Raw genomic sequence first — 13,481 nt, 5'->3', positions numbered from 1 at the left:
AGTGCCTGTCACGGAGTGATAGTAAATGCTCATTGGCTTTCCATTCTAGCATCCGACACGTAATAGGCTGTTGGCAAACATGTACATGCATGTCTGAATGAATGGGGGAACAGTAAATAGGTATCACCGAGCACCTGATACATGGGAAGCATGATGGGGGCTGGCATATAGAAAGTGATTCTTAGAATTCTTAAAATTTCATCAGATTAAAATATTTTGTGACGATGGTATTAATACACAATTATCAGTTAACTTGTGTGGTACAGACCAGTGCCTTCAAATTGGGGTACTCGGCTCCCTGGGCATCTCTTTCTTGGCATTAAAAAGCTGTTCTTTCCCATCTTCCCCTTTCCATAGCCCATTTTCCGCTGCATCTAAGAAAGATAAACACGTTACCGTTTCCAGTTCTTACTGTGACCCATGGCTTTGGGTTATACACCCCGCTCCCCTCCAGCCCTGGGCCAGGGCACAGTCCATTTGAAATACTGACTTGAGGGAAGAGTCTCTTAATTGGTGAAATTAAAGACCACCCCCCAAAGCTTCCTCTCCTTTTATGTCTTATGTGTATTTCTGTTAAAGACGAAGCATGGCATTGGAAACGGGGGATATTCGGGCCCCTACGGTTGTATTCTGCAATCAGAAGTACATTGACTCTAAGCCATGGGCCTGACTTTCATGTAATTATCTGCTCTTTTATCACTGTCACTGAGAAATGCATAGCTGTTGAGAATTTGATGAAGATAGAGCAAAGAAAATATTGATAAGAAATAATAAAAGCTAAACATGGCTCTCTCCCTTGTGGCCACTCCCCCAACAGATTTCATGTAAGGGGTCCTTCTCAGTTGTTCTCAGTGCTTATCCCTGGGACAAGTCATTGGCTGGAAAGAAAGGTACCTATGAGTAGCCCAAGCAGAAGCGATCAGTGATGGTTAGTTAAAAAACAAAAATGTAACTGAAATATTTTCAGGAGCTATCAGATTTTCAAATTACCTTGGATAAAGCTTGTGGATAAAACTTTTGTGTGTCTCCTTTTAGTTTAAATCTGTATGATAATCCTGGCCTGCTTGTCTTACTTCAACTTATAAAATGTTTCATTCTGTCCATCTCCTGATAAGAAGTAGAACACAGGAGGGCGGAAGCATTGGTGAAACGTTGAAGCACATGGTCTTTTGTGGAACAGAACTTTTTCTTTGCATAAATCATGTCCAATCACAATGTCTGATGACATTAATGGTGTTATTTCTCAGTCTCACACCTTATTCTGTTTTCATTTTTCCTGTAGTGTGTTCTCGAGACAACAAATGGGATGGATAAAACCCACAAGTGTATAAAGCAAAGCAAGAAAGCTAGTAGTAGCTTATGAGATATGGGCCAAATTGATAGGACACGTTTGGGATAGATACTGGGCAAACAAAGAGCTTGTGAGGCACAGGCAGAATTGGTAAGTGTGTTAAGTATAGACAGTAAGTAACCTGTAAGGTGTGTTGAAGATGGAATAAGTGGAATGTGTGACAGAACAAATGTGTGTTACTTAACAGATACAAAGACATGGGAAGACGAAATTATAAATAATGAGGATGCCACTTCTGGGCATCTTGAAACTGGCCATCCACCAGAGGTTCCCAGTATGGTCCTATTCTGGCCCCACTTGTGCTCTGCCCAATAAACTCAGCCCAAACCCGGAGCTATCGAGCAGGCTAACTGCCAGGCTGTTGCCGTGGCCAGGCGTCTGTGTTCTGAGCCTCTCGGCTGGTGTTTGTGTTGGCTCCAGGCACTTTCTGCCTGCTAAGCCCTCTTGTTCAAACCTCAACTCTGGTTTTCATAAGCCCACCTTCAGTGGGAGATACTGATGCAGGAAAGACAAGATGTGAATGTTGTGCGACCCAAGATTTAGGTAGTGTTGTTTCCCCATCCTGGGCTGCAGGACACTTGAGCCTTTCTTCCTGGGCCCCTTCCTGCATCAAGAAATATTAAAATTATATTTTCCTACAGCATTGGAAGAAAGACTAATGTAATCCAGGCTGGATTATACTCTTTTCTTCTTCTTCTGATTTTAAAAGAAGTTACAACAGTTTTGTGGGCCCCAAAAGTGTTGGGGGCCCTTAAGTACTATGTCCAAGGTGCCCGATGGAGAAGTTGCTTTGGTCCATCTGCTTGTACCCCATGCTAAGTGTGTTAGCCTACCCCATGTCTTTTTCTTGCTTCTCCTTGTGCTTCAAGTTGATCAAATCACAGCTTTGTGGGATTCAAGTATTTTAATTTGAATCTTTAATGTGGTTTTTAAGGTTTAATGTGAACCTTTCTGTTCTGTGACCTTTGAGACAGCTTGCCTGAGAGCTAGTTGCGAGGTAGTTGGAAACTACCATTATGTCAAGGTAATTCCCTCCATGACATTCCCCAACGCCAAATATCTGCGTATAGTATACATATGCACACCCTCTTGCTTTTTCCCCTGGGCTCCCTTCACAAAGAGCTTCTTATTTTTAACTATACATTAAATTGTGAACTGTTACGAGTTAATGACAAACAGCAAATTGACTTATGCTTGACTTTATCACTTATAAAAATCCATAAACCAATGACATTAGATCTGCATAATTATAATCTTGACAACCTTTAGTAGTTCATCCTACAGTAGTGTAAGCTTACCATTGCGATTTGTGTCTTTTTCAGCAGATTGTGTACATTAATGCATTTATTTGGATAAAAAAATTAAGTCAGAATTGTTGTCTTCTCCTGGCAGTCTGATTCGATTAACTTGATAAGGAGGACTGGTTTTGCTAACTAGGTTATGTGGCCGTTATTTTTCATAAATTGAGTGAGCTAAATATGCAACACCAAGGTTTTGACCATATATGTATCCTATGAATATCACATATATGTAATCAGAAAAGCATATTGAAATTAACATGTATTTTCATAGCATTTTCCAAGTATGTTGGATTAAACAAGATAACTAAAAAAAAAAAAAAAAAATTCCAATGTGAACATGGCATCTGTCTTGGTGTAAACTGTTTCCCTCTCTGCACTTGGCCATGACCTAGCTTCAGTGCCTTCTGTGGTAAGGAAAATGAGTACCAAAGATGTCCACATGCTAATCCTTAGAAACGGTGAATATGTTACACTACATGGCAAAAGGGATTTTACAGATGTAGTTTAGGTTATGGTAAGGAGATTATTCTGGATTATTTAGGTGGGGCTGCTGTAATCACACAAGCCTTTAAAATTTTTTTTTTTCAACGTTTATTTATTTTTGCAACAGAGACAGGCAGAGCATGAACGGGGGAGGGGCAGAGAGAGGGAGACACAGAATCGGAAACAGGCTCCAGGCTCTGAGCCATCAGCCCAGAGCCCGACGCGGGGCTCGAACTCACGGACCGCGAGATCGTGACCTGGCTGAAGTCGGACGCTTAACCGACTGTGCCACCCAGGCGCCCCACACAAGCCTTTAAAAGCAGTGAACTTTCTCCAGCTGGAGACAAAAGAATGTGACCAAAGAAGACAGAGGGATTTGAAGCACAAGAAGCATGTTACTCACTGTTGTTCGCTTTAAAGGTAAAGAGAACCGTGATCAAGGCTCTAGAAGCTGAGAGACGCCTCCTGCTGACAGTCACCAATGATACCCCAGTCCTACAGCCAGAAATAACTGAATTCTGCCAACAACCTGAACAGGTCTGGAAGCACCTTCTTTTCTGAAGGTCTCACTGAATTGCTGAAGCCGGCCGACACTTTGATTTGGGTCTTGAGACCCGAGAGCAGAGGTGCCGACCGAGCCCATCTTATCTACAGAACGGGGACATAACAGATTTGTGTTGCTTCAAGACACTAAATTGGTGATCATCTGTCACAGCAATAAGAGCAAAGGAATATATATCGTTCTAGCTTTCAAGAGAGTGCCACGCCTGCAGCTGGCCTGTTTATTGCTAATTTTCTATTCTATTCCCTCCGGGACAGTGGTCCTTACGGAAAAAAAAATGCAACTGTTTCAATCTCAGTCTTATTGTTATGCTCCAGTAGCATTTCTTTGAAATGAAACCTAACTCAAAAAGATTGGTTTTTAAAAGCCCTTTTATCTATCTCTCTATTATCTATCCATTTATTTTAGTGACCCAGGTGACTGGACAGGGTAATCATGGAGGGCTGCCTGGTCGTAGAAGACCAACAGCTACGGCTCTGGGAAATGATCCCTTGACCCTGGACTCAACATAATGTAACAGAGGACTAGTTCCTTCATAAGGGACTGGGACACTACATTATTAAACAATCTTAGCTCCCAGCAGGTTATACATACTTCAGATTCCAGAAGAATATTTGGGAGTTCTTTACTTCAGGTTTGAGTGTCATTCTTGAGTCCATTGCTGGTCCGCGGTGGGAGGGAGGATTTGTGAGTGGTTCCTGTTTTATGCAATTCATTCCAGGCTTTTCCGTGGCCCCAAGTCCTATGTCCTAGGTCTTGTGGGCAGTCACTTACGTTCGGTTCTCTTACAGTGTACTGGGAACCTATCCCTTGTCTTGATCCCTGCTTGTAGCCAGTACTCCTCTATTGATTTCCTTGGTCCCAGGATCATACCTCAGGATCCCAGGAGCCTCCTAAGCCACTGTCTAGTCAGTCCTGTAATATTCTCCTCAAAGAGAACAAAGTGGCGACAGTGAGTGAGTGAGGAGCAAGCAGTAAGATCTTCATATCCTTTGGGTAGAGAAGTGAGGCAAGCAGCCCTTCCGTATCGACAACATGAAAGTCCCATTTCCTAATCCCAGTGAATTATTCTCAAAGAGTCCTACTGTCTTCAGCTGAATGCCCAAAAGCTACTAATAGTATCCTAGCTTTGTTACATGTCATGACCCAAGACAAGACTTGGGAGGTAGAGAACAGAACTCCGAGTGGTTAAGGGAGTGTGGAGAGAGAGAGGCCATGTGGACAGAGAAGAACAGTGATCTTCAGTTAGCAGAGGCAGTCAGCCCATGGCAACCCCAAGGGAGGAAACTGGGGGGATAAATGCGCTGACTTTACTCTGCTTCTTCTACCTTGTATCTCCTGCAGGGACTCCGTAGTAGCTATACTCTAGCCAGAAGCTAGAGTTAGGGAAAGTTAACCCTTGCACGTGATCTACCCACGTTAGCTTTGCAAGGCACAGAGCAGCTTGGAGAGTGGATCTGGAGATACAATGGAGCATATCTAGCAGCTCTGAATAGTATGGTGCTAGAGACCACACCCCAGTTTGGCTCACTGGGTAAGACCTGAAGTCCTGTAGGAGTAGGGGTTCAGAGGCCAAGAGAACAGGGGTGCGGTAGTGGCTATGCTTTTAAGGAATCTAAAAGCCTTACTCCAGAGTGCTAGGTTTGAAGAAACTGACAAATGGCATCACAGGTCACGGTCCTGGGGCATTGAGGGACATCCTGATAACTACCCCGATTCCAGAGGACATGTCTGTGTTAACTTCAGTGAGACCCTCATTTAGGACTATGGTACTCAGGTCCCCTGAAAACTGTGTGTGTGTGTGTGTGTGTGTGTGTGTGTGTGTGTGTGCGCGGATAAGCACGCATACTCACAGCAGTCAACACTGGAAAGTCAAGGTGTGGAGGGTACAAGACACCTTTTAGTAGTATTGTCTTGTTCCTAAATATTTTACTCTGGGAACAGCCCTGGATCTATAGGAGCTGGTTTCTCACAGCTACATATGTACTAAACGACACTACCCTTTAGCTACAGCTGAGTGATTCAGGAATGGGTACCTGGCCTATGTCAAGGCAGTTTGAATCCTTTCCTAGTATCTTGCTAACTGGAGGATAAAAAATAAACTTTCTAGTCCAGGGGAAGAAGGCATTATTCAATGGGACATTCAGCAACTGGCGGATGCCCCATTTCCTGCCACAGAGGAGAAGTCCTCCACTTTGAGAAGAAACAGTCTACCCAGGAGAAGTAGAGGCAAGACACAGAGTCCAGGAAGTGCTCAGTTTCAGTTGCTCTTGACTTCCAGCTGCACCTCTGCCTTTGCCATTTGATTGTTCAATCCTTTAGTAATGCCAGTTGCCCCACTATTCTTTCAATAAATATCTTTTTGGGGAGGCGGGGGAGGCGGGTTCAAACCTTGCTTAAAGTTAAAGAGCCCTTTCTAATAGAGCTGATAGAGCAGATAGTTCATACTGATCCCACCACGTGGGGAAAAGATTGCATGCAGTAAGGATCAAATGTAAGGAAGTCAGAAGCTAGAGAGATCCTCATGGACAGGGGGGCAAGATGAAAAGCCTGATTAAAGCTTGGACTCAGAAGGACGGGGAGGATTCTTTGTTGCAGAATATTCCAGGCAAGGAGAACAGCATGTGCAAAAGGGCGGTGGTTCCGATTGCAAAGATAAATTTCCGTGGCAAAGAATAGTTGAAGTCAAAATGTGTGCAGGGGGAGACAAGGTGGGAAAAGGAACTTAACTGTTGAGGACCTTGAATGCTAAGGGAAGGAGTTTGTGGTTTTTGAACATGAAAGTGGTATCCCAGAAGCTGTATTTTAGGCATATTGACCCGGTAGTGTGGCAGGTGAGCTGAAGGGTGTAAGAAGTGGTGTTAAATGGTCTGATCATCCTGAGATGGCCAAGGGCCTGGACCAGAGCAGTAGAGGTGGGAATGGAGAGGGAGGCGGGGGGGGGGGGGGGGTGGTTCGGGTCCGTACCCTTCACATTCCTTTGCGGAGTGACTGGCATCTAGCAGGTGCTCCCCAAATTCTTGTTAATAAGTAATGAGTTATAGTCAAGTAATGTTATATCCACATTATCATCATAGGCTCTAATATCTATGTATGTAAGACTAGAACTTTAAAATAAACTGTATTGTTGAATTATTGAGGACACTTGGTCTGGTTATTTTAGCTGTCACTGAATTTCAGTAGAACCTGAGGTAAATTAATTAGAGCAATACCTGTGCCTTATTGTTGAGAACCAATCATTCCCTTTATTTTTTTTTTATTTGTATGTTAAATATTTTTAATGTTTATATTTGGGAGACAGAGGACGCAAGTGGGGGAGGGGCAGAGCGAGAGGGAGACACAGAATCTGAAGCGGCTCCAGGCTCTGAGCTGTCAGCACAGAGCCCGACGCGGGGCTCGAACCCACAGACCGCGAGATCATGACCTGAGCTGAAGGTGGACACTCAACCAACTGAGCCACCCAGGCAGCCCCCAATCATTCCCTTTATATCCCAGCAAAAAATCAGGTGCTGGAGGAAAGCTTGTTCACGTGGCTTTTAGAAACTCGCTTTCCTTGCATGTTTGAAATCTACTGAGGCCATTCTATTAAAGAATCATCATTTCATAAGAAAATGCAATAGCTTCAACCACTTAAAATGTTAATTGGTATTCTACAACCAAAACATTAGTCTGATGTAGAATATGAAATTTTCCTTTGCCTTATAACTTCTTTTTAGAGAAAATGGCCAGACCAAAGAGCCTTAGTAATGATGCACGAAGACAGAGCATTAAAATGCCTCATATATTCCACGGATCTCCTATCTTAAGTACTATGTTTTCAGTACTTCATGAATCTCTCTCCTTTTATTAAGTGGGAGACGCTGTTCTCCCACTGTGCGTGTCTTCATTTTTTTTTTTTTAATATGAAATTTGTTGTCACATTGCTTTCCATACAACACCCAGTGCTCATCCCAACAGGTGAATGTGCGTGTCTTCCTAATTTCCCATTCACTGATGTCATATTAGTAGCTTGAAATTCTGGTGGGATTAGCAAATAGTATAAATCAGGTCTTCTGGGGCACCTGAGTGGCTCAGTCAGTTGAGCATCCGACTCGTGATTTTGGTTTGGGTCATGATCCCAGGGTCGTGGGAGTGAGCCCCACATTCGGTTCTGTGCTGAGTGGGGAGCCTGCTTAAGATTTTGTCTCTCTCCCTCTGCCCCTGCCCCTCCCCCAATAAAAAAAAATTAAGTCAGGTCTTTTATTTATATTCTTGGTTGTCTAGACCCAGAGGCTGGCGAACTATGGCCTGTGGGCCTTCAATCTGTTTTTGTAAATTAGGTCTTAGTGGAATACAGACCCATCCATTTAGTTTTAATGTTTATTCATTTTTTTTGATAAAGGCAGAGTGCGAGTGGGGGAAGGGCAGAGAGAGAGGGAGACACAGAATCTGAAGCAGCCTCCAGACTCTGAGTTGTCAGCCCAGAGCCCGACACAGGGCTCGAACCCACGAACTGTGAGATCATGACTGAGCCAAAGTCAGACGCTTAACCGATGGAGACACCCAGGTGCCCCCAGGCCCATCCATTTAATATGCATATTGTCTGTATGGCTACTTCCAGGAGACAATGGCAGAGTTGAGTAGTTGCAAGAGAAAGCATACAGCCCACCAAGCTTAAAATATTTACCATGTGTCCCTTTAACAAAAGTTTGCTGATCTCTGGTCTGGACTTAAAAAGTGATGAGGTAAATGCTAATAATCAAGATTAAACTTAAGAGCGGGCTGTGTTCATGGCAGAGAGAGAGAGAGAGAGAGAGAGAGAGAGAGAGAGAGAGAGAGAAGGGAGAGAATCCCAAGCAGGCTTTGTCTGCACTGTCAGTGCAGAGCCTGACGCGGGACTCCAACTCACAAACCGTGAGATTATGACCTGATCTGAAATCAAGAGTTGGATGCTTCACTGAGTCACCCAGGCGCCCTGACTCTTACAATTTATGATGAAAGTACAACGTATAATATACATAGCTCTTTTTCTTTTTTTTGGAGAGCCAGTTGTTAAACACTTACGAGCACGTCTCTGGACAGACCTGGGTAAGGTCAAGTAGGTTGTTTAGCCTCTCTGAGCCTCGGTGTCCATGTCTGTAGTGTGTTATAGTAAGAAGATACTAGTATTATCCACTAGACAAGGGCTCAGCACATTTTTTCTCTAGAAAGCGCCAGCTAGTAAACATCTTTGGCGTTGTGGGCTAGCATGTGGTTTCCCTCACAAGGACTCAGTTCTTGTCACCGTAGCACGAAGGCAGCCCTAGAAAATGTATAAATGAATGGGTACGATTGTGTCTGGTACAGTTTTATTTAACAGGCAGCGGGCTGGGTTTGCCGCTGAGCGATGGTTTGTTGGATCCCGTGCAAGATTATACGCTTCCCAAGAGCGGGGACTGTATTTCTCGTGATGAGACTTGTGTCCTTAGAACTTGGCACGGTTCCTGGCACACATGGCAAGGAATCAATAAATATGTGTAAATACAAAAACAGCCACGAAAATGAAGCGGCGAATGCCACCTGCACCAAGACGGCTAGTGCTCGCCAACAGGAGGCTGAACAAAAGAAGCCGGAGACAAGAGAGTGCCTGCTGTATGCATCCATTTCTACAAAGTGCAAGAGCAGGCAAAACAGAACTCCCCCTTCCAGTCAGGATGGGATAACAGACTGACTGATCCCTCCCACCACAAGCAACGGAAAAAAAGCAGGTAGAATGTATGATTTAATGATGTATGACCCTGGGCCAAGAGGGCAGCACTGGTCTGTGGTCTCTGAGAATAGGGGAAAGGAATGAGGCATCCAGACACAGCCTGATGGTCTTTCTGAGCGCTGGACACGGGGACAGGAATTTTTTTTTAATGTTTATTTATTCTTAGAGAGAGCTCGTGTGCACAAGCAGGGAGAGGGGCAGAGAGAGGGAGGCATGGAATCTGAAGCAGGCTCCAGGTTCCAAGCTGTCAGTACAGAGCCAGACACGGGGCTCGAACTCACGAACTACGAGATGATGACCTGAGCGGAAGTTGGACGCTTAACTGACTGAGCCACCCAGGTACCCCCAGGGACAGGAATTTGGACGTGCCGATGTGGCTGTAATTTGGAGAGGAGGGAGCAGAGTGAGCAGAGCCCCAGAGAGTGTCTTCGTGTTTCTGGCTGGGCGCTAGCCTGCACCTGAGTGAGAGGAGACGACCCTAGGCCGCGGAAGGAACCATACCATCTGACTCAGCAATTCCTGTCTTGGGCTGCTATTGATATTTGTGCACAAGTTTTCTGTGGACACAGGTTTTCACTTCTCTCGGATACGTACCTAGAGTTGGCATTGCCGAGTCCAATGGTAACTTTATGCTTGACAACACGATTTGCAACGGAACTAGTTGCCAAAGTGGCTCCACCCCCTTGCCCGCACCTGCTATTGTCTGTCTCTTTGTAGCCATCCTAGGGGGTGGGAAGTGACCTCTCACTGTGGCTTTGATGTGTATTTGATTTTTTTTTATTTCCCTGATGGATAGTGATGTTGTGTAATTTTTCCTCTGTTTATTGGCCATCTGTAGATCCTCTTGTATCACCATCTATTTTTAAAATAAAGTTTTATCAAAACATAGCCATGCCTTTTGTTTACACATTGTCTAGGGCTGTTTTTGTGTTACAAACACCAAGCTGAATAGCTGCAAGGGAGACCATCTGGACTGCAGAGCCTAAAATCCCTCTGTGTGGCCCTTTATGGAAGGAGTTTCCTGACCCCTGCCCTAGACCACAGGCCTGAACGATTGTAGGGTTTAAAACCCCATTTCAGTTTTCCAGTGACTGGTTATTTTCTGGAATGAAGCATGATCAGTGCTACAAAATGGAACGTCCTAGGTAAAGTGGCACAGGTGGTCACCCTGGCCACTGCACAATACATGTTTGCTGAATGAATAAACAAAACAACTGCTTGCCACTTTGAAAGCAAGCATCATGGAAAAATATTCCTAAAACACAAAAAAGATTCTTACCTAAGGCTTTCTCTTCCTGGATTGGAGTGGAGAGTCTGTTGAAGCATAAAGAAAAAAGAAAGATCTAAAGGAGAAACCACAAAATAGGTAAATTGGAGGCCACCCCCAAGAGTCACAATAACCCTTGCAATATTAGAAGGTGGGACCCTAGCTCTGTGGTCCAGTTGTGTCAGCCTTGACTCATGGATTAGTTTTCTATTGCTACATAAACTCCCACAAACTCAGTTGTTTAAAGTAAGACCCGGGGGAAGTTCTTTGGAAACAGCCAAATAACAGTCTCTGAGAGTCTTCTCTATAAAAGCAATGGGGACATTAGCAAAAATTGTCCAAATTAACTTTTTCAGAACTCTGTAAAATTAACCAAAGGCTTGCAATGATCCAAGGAGAATTCAAGAATACCAGCTAATCTTGGCATGAACAGTGAACTGTAGGCATTTTAAAGTGCCCTATTTCCACCTTCCATTCCCAAGCTCCACTGAAGCTTTGAAAACCAACAGCTTTGGAAACCTTGTAACTAGGAATACCTACTTACAGCCGGAAGCCTCACCTCCACTCAGAGGGGCTGAAAAAGTTTGGAGGTTTCCAAGAGTCTCTCCCCAGAGAACTGTCACTATTTGACCTGTCTGGCAGTTCCCTGAAAAAAAAAAAAAAAAAAAAGTCAAAGTGTTTGAATAGAACATTCCTCTAAAGAAGATACAGAGACGGTCAAAAGCCCGTGAAGAAATACTCAGCAAAGGGGCGCCCGGGTGGCTCAGTCAAGTGTCTGACTCTTGATTTTGGCTCAGGTCATGATCTCAAGGCCCCTGTGGGGTTCCATGCTGAGCTCAGAGCCTGCATGGGATTCTCTCTGCACCCCCCTTCCCCTGCCCCTCCTCTGTGTGGCCCTTTACAGGAAAAAAATTTTTTTCAGAGCAGCACACACATGTTCTGTCTCTCAAAAAACAAAAACAAAAACAAAAACCCACAAGGAGGTAACACTTTACCTCCACTAGCCAGACAATTAACAAGTGTTGGCAACTCCCCCACCACCAGAAAAAAAACCCCACAAAACACACAAAAACAAGGGTTGGCAAGGATGTAGGCAAAATTGGAACCCTCACACATTGCTGACAGGGTTGTAAAATGTGGCAGTCACCTTAGAAAACAGTTTGGTAGTACCTCAAAGTTACTCTTTGACCCAGCAATCCCAATCTAGGTATATACCCTAAGGGAAATGAGAAGCCATGTCCATGGGAAATTTGTACACAAATCCCAATAGCATTTATTCATAATAACTAAAAAGTGGGAAACATCCAAAGGCCCATTAACTGATGAATGGATACACAAAATGTGATACACTCATACAATGGAATATTATTCAGCCCTAAAAGGGATAAAATCCTGATAACATGCCGCACCGTGGGTAGATCCTTGAAAACAACATGCTACATGCAAGCAACCAAATACAAAAAGTCACATACAGTAGGATTCCACTTACAGGAAATAGCCAGAAAAGACAAATTCATGGAAACAGACAGTACATCAGTGGTTTCCAGGGACCAGAAGGATGGAGAGGACTGCTAACGGGTACAGAATTTCTTTTTTGAGTGATGCAAATATTCTGAAACGAGACAGTGCTCCGGCTGCCCATCTCTTTGTCTACTGAAAACTCTTGAATTGTACACTTCAAAATGGTGAATTTTATAGTGAGGCATGTGTCAATAGGCACGGATGGCTGGGTTCCAGCTCAAATGAAGCTGGTGTTTGGCTGTGTTCTCACCTGGAGCACGGAGTGCTCTCTCAAGCTCATTCCTGTTGTTAGCAGAATCCAGTGTCTTCCACCAGCCGAACCGAGGTCCCTGTTCACTTGCTAGCTGCCAGCATGGGGCTGCTGGCCACTTCTGCAAGCCCCAGCCTCCCTTGTTGTGTCCCCCTCCATTTTCAGGCCAGCAGTGATGCTTGATGGAATACTTCCTGTGCTTCAAATCCCTGACTTCGGTTCCCAGCTGGAGAAAAATTCTGCTTGTAAAGGGCTCACATGACTCGCTGGGTTTCTGTCTTAAAGGTTCGCCAACTTGGCGCTTGATGTTTTAATGACACCTGTAAAATGCCTTCAAGGCAGGACCTATAACGGTGTTTGAATGAGTACTCAGGACGCTAATATATTTGCATGATCTTTAGAATTCTGCCTACCACAGCCCATATCTATGGTCCTTCTGCTTGGGGTGGAGGTAACCGTGACCCTTCATTTACCTCAAGGTTCCATGTTGCTAAAATTGTGTCCAGCATTTTGATCTCTCCAGCTGGCCCATCTGTTAGGAATAGTTCACACGAACATCGGGTGTTGTTCTGTTCCAACCTTGGCCTCAAAGGGTCAGTGTGATGCCTTATGTGAGTTGAAATACCTCTGTAGGAGGGTCCACTGGGGGGCTACCAGTGGTGGATCTGCAGGCTGCATGGCCGGTGATGATTCCAGCTATCATGGGGTTTCTCCTCTGGCGAAGGGCGAGCTGGGGAGGAGTAGCGTCCAGCCCTGTCAATGCGGCCTTGAGCCGGTGTCCTATCTTCCTCTTTGTGATCACTGCCATTTCAGGCTGGTGAAAACCCCAGACTTAACCTTCAGGTACTGAGTGTTCACGGTGGTGTGGTGGAGGTTGTCTGGAGGCACTGGTGGGGGCCATAAGTAATAACTTATGATAAGAAGCATCACATGGATACAGAGAAAAGAGAAGTTACATTTTTCCAGCACAGGATCAAAAGAGGGTAAACCAGAGGCCTGGGTACTCTGTTTTGTTTCT

At 44.5% G+C, this 13,481-nt stretch overlaps 1 protein-coding gene across 6 annotated transcripts in view; it reads right to left on the bottom strand.

Annotated features, from left to right (window-relative positions):
- Positions 1-13,481, bottom strand: part of GPR65 (G protein-coupled receptor 65) — a 143,255-nt gene that overhangs the window by 43,673 nt on the left and 86,101 nt on the right. For 2 of the 6 annotated variants that reach the window (XR_005791112.1, XR_005791110.1), the window contains exons 4-5: positions 11,252-11,338; positions 10,705-10,768 (exon numbers count right to left, since the gene is read on the bottom strand). The exons of 1 other annotated variant lie outside the window; for it this stretch is intronic. The gene's annotated coding sequence lies outside the window, so the exon portion shown is untranslated. Of the gene's footprint in view, positions 1-9,002; positions 9,160-10,704; positions 10,769-11,251; positions 11,339-13,481 lie in introns of those variants that run through there. 3 more of the 6 variants (XR_005791115.1, XR_005791114.1, XR_005791111.1) reach the window with 3 other exon arrangements.

This window comes from Herpailurus yagouaroundi, unplaced genomic scaffold (assembly GCF_014898765.1).
Source record: "Herpailurus yagouaroundi ecotype Mexico unplaced genomic scaffold, PumYag 141, whole genome shotgun sequence".
In the NCBI taxonomy this organism is placed as follows: Eukaryota; Metazoa; Chordata; class Mammalia; order Carnivora; family Felidae; genus Herpailurus; species Herpailurus yagouaroundi.
The sequence above is the reverse complement of the archived record's forward strand: the minus strand, read 5'-3'. Positions and strand labels throughout refer to the sequence as shown.